Source organism: Oratosquilla oratoria, chromosome 15 (assembly GCF_046742065.1).
Source record: "Oratosquilla oratoria isolate Oo_2021 chromosome 15, ASM4674206v1, whole genome shotgun sequence".
Lineage (NCBI taxonomy): Eukaryota > Metazoa > Arthropoda > Malacostraca > Stomatopoda > Squillidae > Oratosquilla > Oratosquilla oratoria.
The window spans coordinates 34,956,363-34,971,362 of NC_134791.1; the positions used below are offsets into that span (position 1 = coordinate 34,956,363).

Genomic DNA, 15,000 nt, shown 5'->3' on the forward strand with positions numbered 1-15,000 from the left:
GCTGCCACCACGACGGTCCGTGTTCGAATCCCGCCCAGGACTGAAATAATTTCAGTATCGATGCGCAGCGGGTTGTTAATCCAACTCTCATGTGCGGGGAGTTGGGTGTGTGTGTGTGTGTAAGGCCACAGCATTATCCATAGATCGGTCATATATGAGCTCTGAGCTCTTTTCCAAGAGGGAAGTAGCTGTCGATCACGAGTCCAACACGTGATCCAAAACCATGGTGAATCACACATTCACAGTCATACACTAACAATACTATTTGCATTAATCCTATTTACACGTGTTTCATTTTCTATTGATTTGTTGAAATATTCCTATTGAATATTATTATGCCTTTTTTGTATGGACCTGATTATTTAATTATATTTTTATATTAAATTCATTATTTTATATCAGACCCGAAACTGGAATTGTTTTTTTTTTTTTTAATCTCTCTGTCTCTCTCTGTCTCTCAGTTTCTGTCCCTGTGTCTCTGTCTACTCTCTCTCTGTTTATTTCTTTTATAATGGGATGTTGCAGCCAAGAATTATTGTTGTTCTTTTGAATTTCATTCCTCCACTTGAGGTCCTTCATTGTGATCGCCTCCATCCTGTTATCCGCCGGATTTGTTTCGTTTGTCGAAGACGGCGGATGCTCATGGTCCTCCTCCTCCTCTATCCTCCTCCTCCTCCTCCTTCTCATCCCTCCTCCTACTCCTCATCCTACTCCTCCTCCTCCTCATCCCTCCTCCTCCTATTCCTCCTCCTCCTCCTCCTCCTCCTCCTTCTCCTTCTCCTTCTTGAGTTCGTCCTCCTTCTCTGGCCCAACAACCGAAGAATCCATCTCCGGATTTACATATTTTTTTGTGGTTTTATTTTCTGGGTATTTGTTTTCTTTTTTCATTTGCTTGATAATTATGATTATTTTGTGTATTTTTTTGGTCTTTGTTTTTCATTTTTTCTGTGTGTTTTGTTTTGGTTGGGAAGGATTATTTTTATTTTTTGTTTAGTTTTGTTTCGTTTACTTGATTATTTTAATTTTGTGCATTTATTTTTATTTATTTTTGTTATATAATTATTTTCATTTTATTTTTTATTTTTGTGTATTTTGTTCGTATTAATCTTATTTCACTATTTTTATTAGTCAATTTTATTTGCTTATTTTATCTTATTTTATTCTATTTTGTTCTCGGTGTGCCTAAAGGCATAGAACACAGGGAAGGATTAATCGAGATAGTTTAGACGAGGTAGTTTGGTCAAACTAGTTCGATTATGTTAGTAGTTAAACTGGTATTGCGTTGAAGTTTGTCAGTGCTTAATTAAATCGTCTACGTTAGCAGAGCTTAAAGTCCCAAAAGACATCAATATTGTCCTTTCAAGGGACAAAGTATTAACCCGATCGGTACGTTCATGCTCTGTCTTTCTTTCTGTTTCTTCTTTGTCTTCTTTGTCTTCTTCTTCTTCTTCTTCTTTGTCTTCTACTTCTTCTTCTACTTCTTCTTTGTCTTCTTCTTCTTCTTTGTCTTCTTCTTCTTCTTTGTCTTCTTCGTCTTCTACTTCTTCGTCTTCTTCTTCTTCTTTTTTCTTTCTTTCTTTCTTTTTACTCAAAATGTATCAAGAAGCGATCGTATGCGAAAGAAATTCTGAAATAAAGAAATATTTTTTCTCTGACTAGATCTCTGGGATTTTATACAGCTTCGTTTGAGACCTTGTCATGAAGGTGTTTAACGGTGATATTCTAAAAAAAAAAAAAAATCTTTATATAAATCTTATATAAATCCTTGGAAAGGAAAGATTTATATAAGGATTTTTTTAAGAATACCATCGTACGGTGGTATTCTTAAAAAAATTATTTCCTTAAATAAATATTTCCCTTTCAAGGATTCATATAATATTCATATAAGGATTTTTTTTTTTTTTTTTTTTTTTTTTTTTAAAGAATACCACCGTAAGTTCTCAGATGAGTTTTTCTTTAAGATGGCTCTCTTTGGAGACACTTGTATTTTTAATATCAACCAAATATTCAGTTTAGGGACACAAAGACCAAAATGATATAGGTTTACCCTTTTCTTTTTTCTCAAAGTGCATAAAAAAGCGATCTTAAGCGCAAGACATAATGAAACAAACAGAGACAAGAGAACTAAAAAGAAAGATGAAGTAGTCTCTTCCACGTAAAGCACAGATATCGCGTGTGTAACCTTGGAAATAATCTTGTAAATGACTACCTGCACACTCAGGCACCCAGGCGAAGACTTGATAGAGATAGGACCTTAAGAGCTCTAAGTTTGGGAAAGTATGTTGACAACCGGTTGTCTTGGATCATTTGAGGCAGTTTTGTGAGCCGCTCAGAAAGAGCCATCACATAAGAATATGTTCGTGTGTGTGTATGTGTGTGTGTGTTTGTGTATATACATTATGATTTGTAGATTGACTTGTATACTAGACCATACAACTTTAAGAAAATTGTATAATGTATTATGTTATATACTATAATTTGGTCAATAAACTAACTTAAACTGTGCAATGTGTGCATGTCATGTATGCGTGTTTGTGTGTGTGTTTTTTTTTTGTGTATGTGTGTATGTATAAAAGTTGTATAAAGCATTACTTTATACACTATAATTTGGTCAATAACCTAAACTCTGCATAATGTGCATGCGTGTTTGTGTGTGCGCGTGTTTTTTTTTGTGGTGTGTGCGTGCGTGTGAGTGTATGTGTATGTACGGTATAATTTGTAGATTAACTTGTGTACTGGATACTAACTTAAAGTTATATGATGTATTATGTTGTATTTTATAACTTGATCAGTAAACTAAACTAAATTGTGCTTGTTGTGTGTGTGTGCGCGCTTGTGTGTTTAAAAATATTGGTAAATATAGATTTCTTTTCAAATGAAATGTTGATTTTTCAAATATATTTATGAGATAAATATCTTTTTTTCTTTCAGATTTTATCCTCATATTGTCCGCACAAGACTCTTCTATCAGGTAAGTTTAACTTCATTTTGTAGTAAACGGGAAGAACATTGGCTCATGAGGTCCCATGTTTTGATAAAGGTAATATCACAATTTAAAATATTTACGTATGCACATTTACAAAACCAACATTCAATAAGAAAAAGACTGATGTTCATAGAATGAGTATGTGGAACTACCGCAAAAGAAAAGTAACTTGAAGGCTCAAGTACTTTCGTGTATTACGTCCTCAGACAGTAACAAAGACAAAAAATTTATTGTTAGACACCCATTAGAAAAAGGATATGCATTTGTGCATATATACATCTTCGCATGCATGTGAATGTGAATATTAACATAGTGCGACGAAGAAACTTAATATCAAGTTTCAGACAAAGCAGCAGAGTAATGCTTGGAGGCCATAGTGATAAGCTAGGCATAAACGGAAACAAGTCTCGTAACAGAGGAAGCGGTGGAGCATGTGTATGGAGCTACAGAGTAGTCAGGAAGAGGAGAGACGGGAGAGGAAAGTGGCTTGGTTGTTTGATCGTAGGTCTGATATAGTATGAGAGACTTTTGTGATTTTAGGTGAATGTATATATATATATATATATATATATATATATATATATATATATATATATATATATATATATATATATATATGCACAAAGGTAGATATAAGTACAAAAATACTAATATATATATATATAATGTGGGATATTGGCTACATGTTATTGCACGGTAAAATCTACTCAGTTGCATGCATCTGATATTTTAGGGTCTATATGGGGTGACCCTACGGACCAGAGCCATACATCGTTTTGTCTGTGATAAAGAAATTATCTATTCATAGATAAATTATGCTACTTTATATTATTGTGACTGTCGTCTATCCGTTCTGCTGCCCTCCCTTTCATGATACTGTCCTGTACTATTTCTCTGAATATATATTTCCATTTTTCATGTACCCCCCCCTCCTTATAGTAGGGGGAAGACACAATACTGCCACCGAGTTTTCCCACTCGGGTCGTTAAAGGCGGCTAAAATAGGAAGTTGTGATGGAACTAGGCATCCTGCCCTCTGTAACGGGTACATTTCCTAGAAGTCAAGGCATATAAGATGTAGGAGTTTTCCAACCAGAGCTCAAATATTTGGGTCTTTTAATGTGTGTGGGTGTAGTACAAATGAGAAAAGGGAAGAGATAGGAAGTATGTTTGTGAGAAGGAAGATGGATATGTTGGCAGTGAAACTAAGCTGAAAAGGAGGGTTCAGTTTGAATTTGGGAGTGTTGTGGGGAAGATGTCGGGAGTGAGGAGAGGACGAGGGAGGGAAGGGGTGGCTATACTAGTAAATGAAGAGATAGGTAAGCGTGTGGTGGGTGGAAGGAGGTTTTTTCAAGGTAGATGAAGGCGAAACTGGGAAGAGAGGTGTGGATCAATGTAAACTTGGTAGTGAGAAAAGTGTAGAGGAAAAGGAGGCGCTTTGGACGGATTTAAATGAATACGCAGAGAGTTTTGGGAAGAATATCAATGTAGTGATACTGGGAGATCTCAATGCTAGAGTAGGGGATGAACCAATAGACGGAGTGGTTGGGAAGTTTGGAGTGTCAGGTAAAAATCGTAGTGGAAAGTTAATTGTGGAGATTTTTAGAAAAAGAGTTGGTGAAAGCTAACAGAGTATTTAGGAAAAAAAAGTCAAGCATAAGTACACATGGAAGAGGTTGGTGGATGGAAGGGTGATTGAAAAGGTTTTAATAGACTATGTTGTGGTATCCAGGAGTAGAGTAGGAAGAGTTCTGGATATCCATGTTCTAACGGGAGTGGGGGAATATCAGATAATTTTTGGTGGAAGTTAAATTGAGAGTGGTGGATAGATGGAGAAAGAGGAAAAGGACAGAAGGTAATTAGGTGCATGCAGTAAACCGTTTAAATGAGAAGGAAAAGGACCAGGAGTACAAGGACAAGCTGAGAGAAGTGTGGGAGGGAGGTGGTGAAGATAAAGGTAGGAGTGAAGGAGGAATGGTTGTGTTTCAAGAAGAAGTGACAAGGTGTGCAAAGATTGTATGTGGAACAAGGAAGATGGGAGGAAATGGAAGGAAGGATAGTGAGTGGTGAGATGATATAAAAGAAAATAAACGAGCATTCACTGACTTGGTATAAAAAAAAAGCAAAATATAAGATAAAGGAGGCAAAAAGGAGAGTATATGTAAAATGGGGAAGGAGTATGAAAGGTCTTTTTAAAAGTAATAGAAATATGTTTTGGAAGGAAATTGGGCGAGTCAAGTGGAGAAGAAAGGGTAAAAGGCGCAGATGATAATGGAAGGGGTGGTAAGGGGAAGATGGGCAGAGGATTTTAGGGAGCTGTTAAATGTGGATGAGGATAGGGAGGGATTAGGGATAGTAGTGGGAGGCGCTAAGAAAATGACAGCAATAGTTGAGGAAAATGGAGGAGAAATAAGAAACGATGAGGTGCAGATGGTTATGAAAATGATAATAGCAGGTAAGGCACCTGGTTTAGCTGGGTGATCATACAGAGTGTCTGAAAAAGGTAGGTATAGTCATAGTGGACTTGCTAGTGAGGTTATTTAATGCGTGTCAAAGGGAGGGTAGAGTGTAGGAGGAGTGCCTGTGTAGTTCCGCTGTACGAAGAAAAAGGGGTCAAATGTGAGTGTAGTAGTTTCAGAGGGATCAGTTTGTTGAGTGTAGTTAGGAAGGCTTATGGAAGGGTTTTAATTGAGAGAATTAAGAGAAGAACTGAGGGAGTAATTGGTGAGGAACAGTGTTGGGTTAGGAAAGGTAGGGGTTGTGTGGACCAGATTCCTGGAGTAAGACAGATATGTGAGAAAGCTTTAGGAAAAGGTAATGATGTTTTTTGGGAACCTTTTGTGGGTTTGGAAAAGACTTATGACAGGGTAGAAAGGAAGGGACTATGGGAGGTTTTGCAGATATTTGGGATTGGGGGAAAGCTGTTAAGTTCAGTCAAGAGTTTTTACGAGAGTATTAGAGCCTGCGTTAGAATTAGAAATGGAGAGAACGTGTGGTTTGAGGTAAAGATGGGGCTGCTTCAGGGTTGTCATGTCGCCATGGCTGTTAAATGTGTAGATGGATGGGGTGGTGTGGGAGGTAAAGGAGAGGGTAATGGGAAGGGGACTGAAAATGGTTAAAGAAAATGGAGAAAAGTGAGAGATAAGCCAGTTGTTGTTTGCTGACGACACTGCGCTTGTGACAGGGTCAGAAGTGGGATTAAGGGAGTTAATGAGTTTGTGAGGGTGTGCGATAGGAGAAAGTTGAAGGTAAAAGATGTGTGGAAGACACAGATGGGGTGAGTGAACTTGAAGGGACGACAGGTGATGAGAAGAATGGATGGGATGAAAAGGGCGTTGAGCAAGAGAGGAATATCTGTTGGGCAAGAAAGGGAGAAGGCAGTTGATAGGGGTGAGTGGAGAATGACTGTGTATAGTTGATACTGTGATGCAAGGAAGTAGGGGTGGGTGGGGGGTGTTAGGGAGTGTTTATGTGTGAATATCTTCACGCAGTACGAAAGGATTTCTCCCCGCCTTCTCTTTTTATTTGCATAAAGAACGGAGACGGGGGGAGGGGTTATGACCCGTCATCCATGAGGAGCCAATATGAAAGGAGTGAAAGGGTGGTGGATGGGAGTGGAAGAGGTGAGAATGAAATGAGTGGGAGTGGATTTATGCCTTTTGACATGGTTATATCTTTTGTAAAGGGGGGAAAGCTCTTGGTATGCGTATGTAGATAGATGTATACAGTATCTATGTATGTACATTATGTGTGTATGTATGTGTGTGCGTCGTCGTGTATTATTTGTAGACACAGGCGCACAGACACACACACGCACACACACACACACACACACACACACACACACACACACACACACACACACACACACACACACACACACACACACACACACATACACACACACGCCCGTGCGCGCGCTAGCTGAATGAAAAGGTTGAAATGTAATTTCTTTGTTTGCGTTTGGGGTAAACGGTGACAGAATGGGAGATGTTAGGGGCTCGAGAAGCGTTGGCTTGAGACTGATTCTAGAAATGGATGTTCTCATACAAATGAAGTCTTTTCCCAGCCACGAAAATTATTTCATCTTTTAATAGTTATTATTTTACAAATTATTTTTCTTTGAAATAGATTAATTATAGATTTGTTGCCAAAGATATAAAAATGTAAAATCCAGTGTAATAGTTAAGTGTTTGTTTCCGTCAGCGATATTAATTTTTTTTTTTCAGTTGTGTGAAAGTTTGTTTTATTCAGTGAAATGTTAGTTGTTTGTTATAATAAATTAGGGGATAACAAACAACAAACAACAATTCAGTTAATAACATCTTTTAGGCCCAATCTCTTCACCCGTTAAACAGAACCTTATTTTCACAACCCAGTATAAAAAAAAATAATAGATGAAAAAAAAATAGATTAGAAAGAAAAAATAACATGGAGTAGTGAGACAAACGTTTTTACCTTAGCCATCTGCCCCCTCCCCCCACCCCGCCCCCAGCTGTCCCGATCAGCCATGCCAGCTGTCCTGACAGTCGAGCTACAACCTACATCGTAGCTGTCACCCCTTCTGCAGTTTTTATGCTGCTGCTGCTGCTGCCGCTGTAAACCTGCCGTCTGCAGTACCAGTCGTGGATTTCCATCCTGTACGGGTAGTTATTGCATTTCAAGTACCAAAATGCTTTCACTTTTTTTTCTTTTTTTTTTAACCATTCTCTCTCGCTCTCGCTCTCTTTCTCTTTCTTCTTTCTTTCATTCTATCTCGTTTATCTGTCTGTTTGTCTATCCTATATCGCCCCCCTCTCTCTTTTTCTGTGTGTGTGCGCGCGTGTGTGTGTTGCTCTATTTCTCCTCTTTCTTTTACCTTTTCTTTCTCTTTTTCTTTCTTTTTTTTTCTTTTTCTTTCGGTCTTCGCTTTTCTCTTTCCTCTTTTCTTTCCTTTTTACTTTCTCTTGCTTTCAGTCACGCACATATTCACGCGCTTGCACATATATATATACATACGCGCACACGCAGGTATACACACACTCACACTGTACGAAAACTAATATATATATATATATATATATCTATATATATATATATATATATAATGTACCTACATACCGTATATATATAAATTCCCAAATTTCATTGCTTTCCTTGGCACCCGCTCGATCTTGTATTCATTATCTTGGCTGTATCCATTCCTACTGCACGAGAAAGAATCGTTATTTGCAGTCGGTGATAATGGGGCGCAGGTCAAGAAATAAGAATGAAGGAATAATGATCCAAATCCCGCGGGCACTCACTCCTAATGATCACTACGCCTCTATTATAGACTTGGCCCGAGCGCGAAAAATAAATAAAAACAAATGAAACTTTTTGGAAGGCCCCGTTGTCTCTCCTGGTGGACGCGCCGCTCGGGTGGGGGGGTTCGTACAGTCATTTGTAAAGGGGAAAAGGGACCCTGGTATTCAGTAGTGACAATGGGAACCGTGGAATGAGCAATCTTCGTGTTCGAACTCCGGGGTGTGCTTGAATAATTCAGGAACTCGGGCAAGTCGTCCAACTTGAGAAATTCGGAAACCTTCTGTACTTGGTTGGAGACTTCCACTGTGTGAACGTGCATGGGAAGGAGAATGAATTAGTTTCGTGGCGTTCATAAGTGTGGAGTTCGCTTGGTCTCACACACACTAATATCGTCTTTACAAGAATGTCGGTTTGATGGTGAGGTGACTTGACATGGAAAGCAATATATATATATATATATATATATATATATATATGTAATATATATATAAAATATATATATATGATATATATATATATAATATATATATATATATATATATATATATATATATATATATATATACACACATATATCCACACACCCTCACATTAGATTTCTTTCCACATGTGCCACAGAAATATGGACGAGGGAAGGCGACAACGAATGACAAGAAAAGACAAACCAAAAATGAAGTGTGAAATTGCTTGGAAAGGAAGACAGTAACATTGGAAGACACAAATGTTTTGGTAAACGATAAATGTGACTGGAGGAGATAACATAGAGGTGGTAAAGGAAGAAGAGGGTAATAGAAGGAGGGAGAAAATGAAGGAAGAGGAGAAGACGAGAGAGAAAGAGGAGGAGAGGGAGGGGGAGGGTGATGAAGAGGTGGTGGAGGAAGAGGAGGATAAGAAATGTAAGGAAAAGGTGAGGGAGAAGGAGGAGGAGGAGGGGGAGGAGGAAGAGTAGAGATAAGAGATGGAAGGAGAAGGTGAAGGAAAAGACGAGGAAGGAAGTTGAGATTGATTAAGATAAGAGATGAGATAAGAGACAAGGGACAAAACGAAACAAAAAATCTAAGAAGAGGTTAAGGAAGTTTAATTAAGAAGGTTTTGTTCGTTCTACATATAATCTTAGAATGGGATAGAGTTAGATTCTAATTCTAAAGGTTTGGCTGTTATGAACTGTAGTTTATCATTGTTCCTATCTAAAGGTTTGGTTGTTATGAACTGTAGTTGATCATTGTTTCTATCCACTAGGGGAGATGCATTATGTTGGATACATTTGGGATACATTTCGTAGGGTAATAAACGAATAGAAAAAGATTATATTATATAATAATACTCGTATGTACCTGCAAATGTTGATGTGGATATATATATATATATAGAGACATAATTTATAGAACAAGAACAATATTACACCGTGCGTATAATGTTAAGGTTTTGAAAGTATTGACAAAGTTATATTTGTAAAAAAAAAAAAAAAAAAAAATCCACGTGTCACTGCTAGTGGGTTTTCAAAGTTTCTGTAATCCTGGATTTGATACGACGGTGCCTTTGGTACTCGACTTTTTTGAAATGTGAGATCCGGCGGACTGGCAGGACTGGTATTTGGTATTAGGTTATTTGCAAATGGCGCACAGACCTCCTCCTCCTCTCTCTCTCTCTCTCTCTCTCTCTCTCTCTCTCTCTCTCTCTCTCTCTCTCTCTCTCTCTCTCTCTCTCTCTCTCTCTCTCTCTCTCTCTCTCTCTTTTATTATTATTTATTTATCTATTTTTAGGCCATGTTTACACTAGCTGTTTGAACCGCGGCGGTATCGCATAGTCAAGGAAAACTGCGCGGTTTTATGTAAACGCCTCCATTGACTTATATTGTAACTGAACCGCTGCGGTTGACACCGCTAGTATGAAACGGGGCCATAGTGTCTCACATCAAGCGTAATGTGTCATCATTATATACTCATGACTCTAAATGACTTTAGGGAAGACTAGATAGGGACCCATTTCTTACGAGTGTGGAGAGATTTTTTTTTTTTTTTTTTTTTTGTAGCATTGCCAATGAAAGTCCAATTTTCTTTCTTTCTCTTTCTTTCTTGATTTATCTATATATTTATTTTTCATTTATTCATTTACTTAAAAATTTATCTATTTGTTTGTTAGGCAACTGTTAGGCTTATAACAATAACTTTGGTAACAGATAAAAAAGGGGCGGGGAGAAGATATAGTCTGTACTCTCTTTCATTTCCCATATATGTATTATTTAATTTTTTTTATTCTGTATATAGCAAAGGAAGCTGTTTAGTACAATGAATATATTTTTTTGGATTATAACAACGGTTCTAATTACTTCTGTGACACGTGGCAATAGCGCTTTTTCCCTTCCATGTTGCCACGTCGAGGTGTCACTGGGTGACATGTTACAGTGACGATCCGATAATTGGTCAGATTGGCAACGTCGCACTTGGGGGAATTCCCGATTCAGCCCCACCTTGAACGGACTCTTTGGAGCGCAAGGACCAGTTGTCGTTTTGTATTTGGTGAAATGTGCTAAACTTTAGAAGAGCATTGGAAATAAATTTCTTACTCGTTATGTTTAGTAGAAAGAAAAGAATCGTTGAAATAGTCATCCATAGTACGCATGTGCAGACAACGCATTAGTTCACATACGCACACAATCATGTGCGTTTACACATACGTACACAAACATGTGCGTTTCCATCCCCATGCATACAAAGACGCACACACACACGTCAGGTATGATGAATAGGAATGTAGGAGAGGAGACCCAACGAGTGTTGCTCCTTTGCTGTACAGAAAGTTAGGTAAATAGTTAAATACACACACACACACACACACACACACACACACACACACACACACACACACACACACACACTCGGTGGCGCGGTTGGTGGAGTCCCAGGCTGTCAGTACGGCGGTGCCGGCGGTACCTGGCTCGAATCCTGCCCAGGGCTGAAATTATTTCAGTATCGCTGCGCTTCGAGTCGTTACTCCGACTCGTGGGCGGGGAGTTGGGTGTGTGTGTGCGTGTAAGGTCATAGCATTACCCATAGATCGGTCATACGAGCTCTGAGCTCTCTTGCGGGAGGGAAATAGCTGTCGATCAAGAGTCCAACACGTGATCCAAAGACCAAGGTGAATCACACACACGCACACACACACACACACACACACACACACACACACACACACACACACACACACACACACACACACACACACACACACACCGCTTGCTGGTGTAGTGGTTAACGCCTGTGTGCCCTAAACTTGACGTCGCTCGTTCAAACCAGGCTCTCGTTTCTCAAAGCTTACCACTGATACAACAGGCTATTACTTCATATACGACGGTTTTCTCGGAACGGGGCGATGCAATAAAGGAAAGCAAATGATGACGGGATGCTATGCATTGACCAGCACCTCCTTCAGTCTCTTTTGATGGCGGAGGAAGAAGAGGAGGAGGAGGAGAAGAAGGAGGAGGAGGAGGCGGAGGCGCCGCCATCAGAGAGGACAGGATTCCCCGAAACGAGACCTTCTACGAAATTGATAGAAGTTCAGGTACACAAGACTTAATTGCTGTGACGTCAAAACATATTTGTAGCCTTTTTTTTCTGGATCGCTTTCTCTCTCCCTCTCTCTCTCTCTCTCCCTCCCTCCCTCCCTCTCTTCCTCCCTCCCTCTCCCTCCCTATCGTTAAGTTGTTGGTTAAGGTGAATCAATGCATTATATATTAAATTACTTATCGTCTAATGATTTAGGTGTTAAGCTAACAAATTAAAAAATAATATAATTCTATATTCTGAAGGTAACACTCTTAATTATATGGTGTGTGTGTATGCGTGTGTGTGTGCGCGCGCGCGTGTTTGTGTGTACGTGCGTCTGTGTGTGTATTTGTGTACGTGTGTGTTTGCGTGCGTCTATGTGTGTGTGAGAGTGCTTGTGTGTATGTTTGTGTGTGCGTGTGTTTTTGTGTATGTGTGTGCGTGTGTTTGTGTGTGTGTGTACTTGTGTGCGTGTGTGTGTATGTGTACTTGTGTGCGTGTGTGTGTGTGTGTGTACTTGTGTGCGTGTGTGTGTGTGTTTGTGTGTGTGTGTGTGTGTGTGTGAGAGTGCTTGTGTGTGTGTGTGTGTGTGTGTGTGTTTGTGTGTGCGTGTGTTTGTATATGTGTGTGCGTGTGTTTGTGTGTGTATGTGTGTGTACTTGTGTGCGTGTGTGTGTGTGTATGTGTGTGTGTACTTGTATGCGTGTGTGTGTACTTGTGCGTGTATGTGTGTGTGTATTTGTGTGAGTATGTGTGTGTGTGTGTGTGTGTGCATGTCTGTGTGTGTGTATGTGTGTGCGTGTGTGCGTGTGTTTGTGTATGTGTGTGCGTGTGTTTGTGTGTGTACTTGTGTGTGTGTGTGTGTATGTGTGTGTGTACTTGTATGCGTGTGTGTATACTTGTGCGTGTGCGTGTATGTGTGTGTGTACTTGTGTGAGTATGTGTGCATTTGTGTGTGTGTGTGTGTGTGTGTGTGTGTGTGTGTGTGTGTGTGTGCATGTCTGTGTGTGTGTGTCTTATGGGTATGCATGGGTACGACTCCCTATGAAATGGCTGTGTATATAGGTTTGTCTATGTGGGTATATTCAGAAGATAAAGGAGACAAAAAGGAGAGTAGATATACTGTAAAATGAGGGAAAAGTAACAGCAAATTTTGAAAGAAATAAAATATGTTTTGGAAGGAAGTTAATAGAGGAAGGGAAGGCGAGTTAAATAGAGAAGAAAAAATGAAAGACGCAGATGGACAGATCTTAGCGGAAAAGGTGTTAAGTGGAAGAAGGGGTGGAGTATTCTAGAGAACTGTTGAATGTGGTGGAAGATATGGAGGGATTGGTGATAGCAGTGGGAGACGCTAAGAAAATGATGGTGATGGTTGACAAAAATAGAGAAGAAATAAGAAAAGATGGGGTGCAAGTATCTCTGAAAAAGATGAGAACAGCTAAGGCACCTGGGTTAGATGGGGTTTATGTGGAGTGTATGAAGAAGGGAGGTACAGTAATAGTGGACTGATTAGTGAGATTGTGTGTTTAAGGGAGGGTAAAGTACCTGAGGACTGGAGGAGTGTCCATATAGTTCCGTTTTACAAGGGCAAAGGGGGTAAATGTGAGTGTAGTATTTTCAGAGGGATCAGTTTGTTGACTGTAGTTGGGAAGGATTATGGGCGGGGTTTGAGAGAATTAGGAGAAGAACAGAGGGAGTAATTGATAAGAAACAGTGTGGGTTTCGGAAAGACAGGGGTTGCGCGAATCAGAATTTTGTGGTAAGGCTGACAGGGTAGACAGGAAGGCACTGTGGGAGGTTTTGCAGATAAATGAGATTGGGGAAAGTTGTTAAGGCAGTCAAGATTTATACGAGAGTAGTAGACCCTGTGTCAGAATGGGAAATGGAAGTAGTGAATGGTTTGAGGTAAAGCTGGGACTGCGTCAGGGATGTGTTATGTCGCCATGGCTGTTCAATGTGTGCATGGATGTGGTGCTGCGGGAGGTAAAGGCGAGGGAAATGGTTAAAAAAAATGGAGAAAATTGAGATAGGTCAGTTATTGTTTGCTAACGACAATGCGCTTGTGGTAGGATCAAAGGGGCTTAAGGGAGTTAGTTATGGAGTTTGGAAAGGCATGCGATAGGAGAAAATTGAAGGTAAATGTGGGCGATGAGATGTACAAGGGTAGAGGCTGGCAGAGAGTTGGAAGTCTAAATGGAGAGAGGCTGGAGGAAGTGAGAGCTTTGAGTATTTGGGGTCGCATGTGGCAGGAAAGGGAGGAGTGGAGGTAGAGGTAAATTGTAGATTGAGAGAAACGATTAAATGCTTTGGGCGATTAAAAAGTCATGAGAAATAGGCATGTGGCAATGAATGCAAAAGGGAGATTGTATGAAGGGGTGATTATGTCGACGGTTTTGTATGGGGCAGATACTTGGAATTTAAGAGAGGCACACACAACTCACCGGCCACAAGAGTTGGAGTGACAACTCGCATCGCAGCGATACTGAAATTATTTCAGCTCTGTTCGAGGTTCGAGCCCGGACAGCCGTAGTGGTAGCCGGGAACTCGAACCGCTGTGCCACGAGTCGTGTGTGTGTGCGTGTGTGTGGGCGCGCGCGGGCTCGTCATCTGCGTCGTTGCCGTCTGGGACCAAGCAGAGTAGACCTGTCTGCCCGGACCTCGGGACAATCGTGCCCGGCAGAAGCTACTTCGACCGAGAAGACTGGGCACCCCTCCGCGACCTTTAGCGGTGGCGACGCGGGGACGACGACCTCCGGAAACGGCGAAACATGCGCTAGGAAGCGACAGGAAGGGGATAATATGCCATACTGAGTATGTAAGGTAGGCATCCCCCAGCCCTAGCAGAGCGGATTCCTTAGACCCGGCGAAGCCAAGGCAAGGGGACTTCGTCGGGGCGAGGCTGGAGGGGTAGTGCCCCTCCACGACTTGCGTAGTCGTCGAAGGATTAGAAGGAACCGCTCGTCGCCGAAGAAATTTTGTTATAATTTGCTTTTCTCCTCAAGATCCCAAGGCCGGAGGAGCGATAGGATTTGCGTTACCATTACCGTTACCATTGCCATTTGCCATTACCATGTCCGCGTGGATCCATGAAAAACGGGTCATTCGGTGCGGACACCGAAGTTGAATTTGTTTTGCCATTACCATTACAGAGTCCGCGTGCGCCCAAGAAAAACGGGCTTGATCG

The 15,000-nt window shown here is 40.5% G+C and overlaps 1 protein-coding gene across 2 annotated transcripts in view; it reads left to right on the plus strand.

Moving 5' to 3' along the window:
* The window catches only part of LOC143033404 (zwei Ig domain protein zig-8-like), a gene marked incomplete in the record, with an annotated part of 856,967 nt that overhangs the window by 225,933 nt on the left and 616,034 nt on the right, over positions 1–15,000 (plus strand). For both annotated transcript variants that reach the window (XM_076198788.1, XM_076198789.1), the window contains 1 exon segment: positions 2,932–2,971.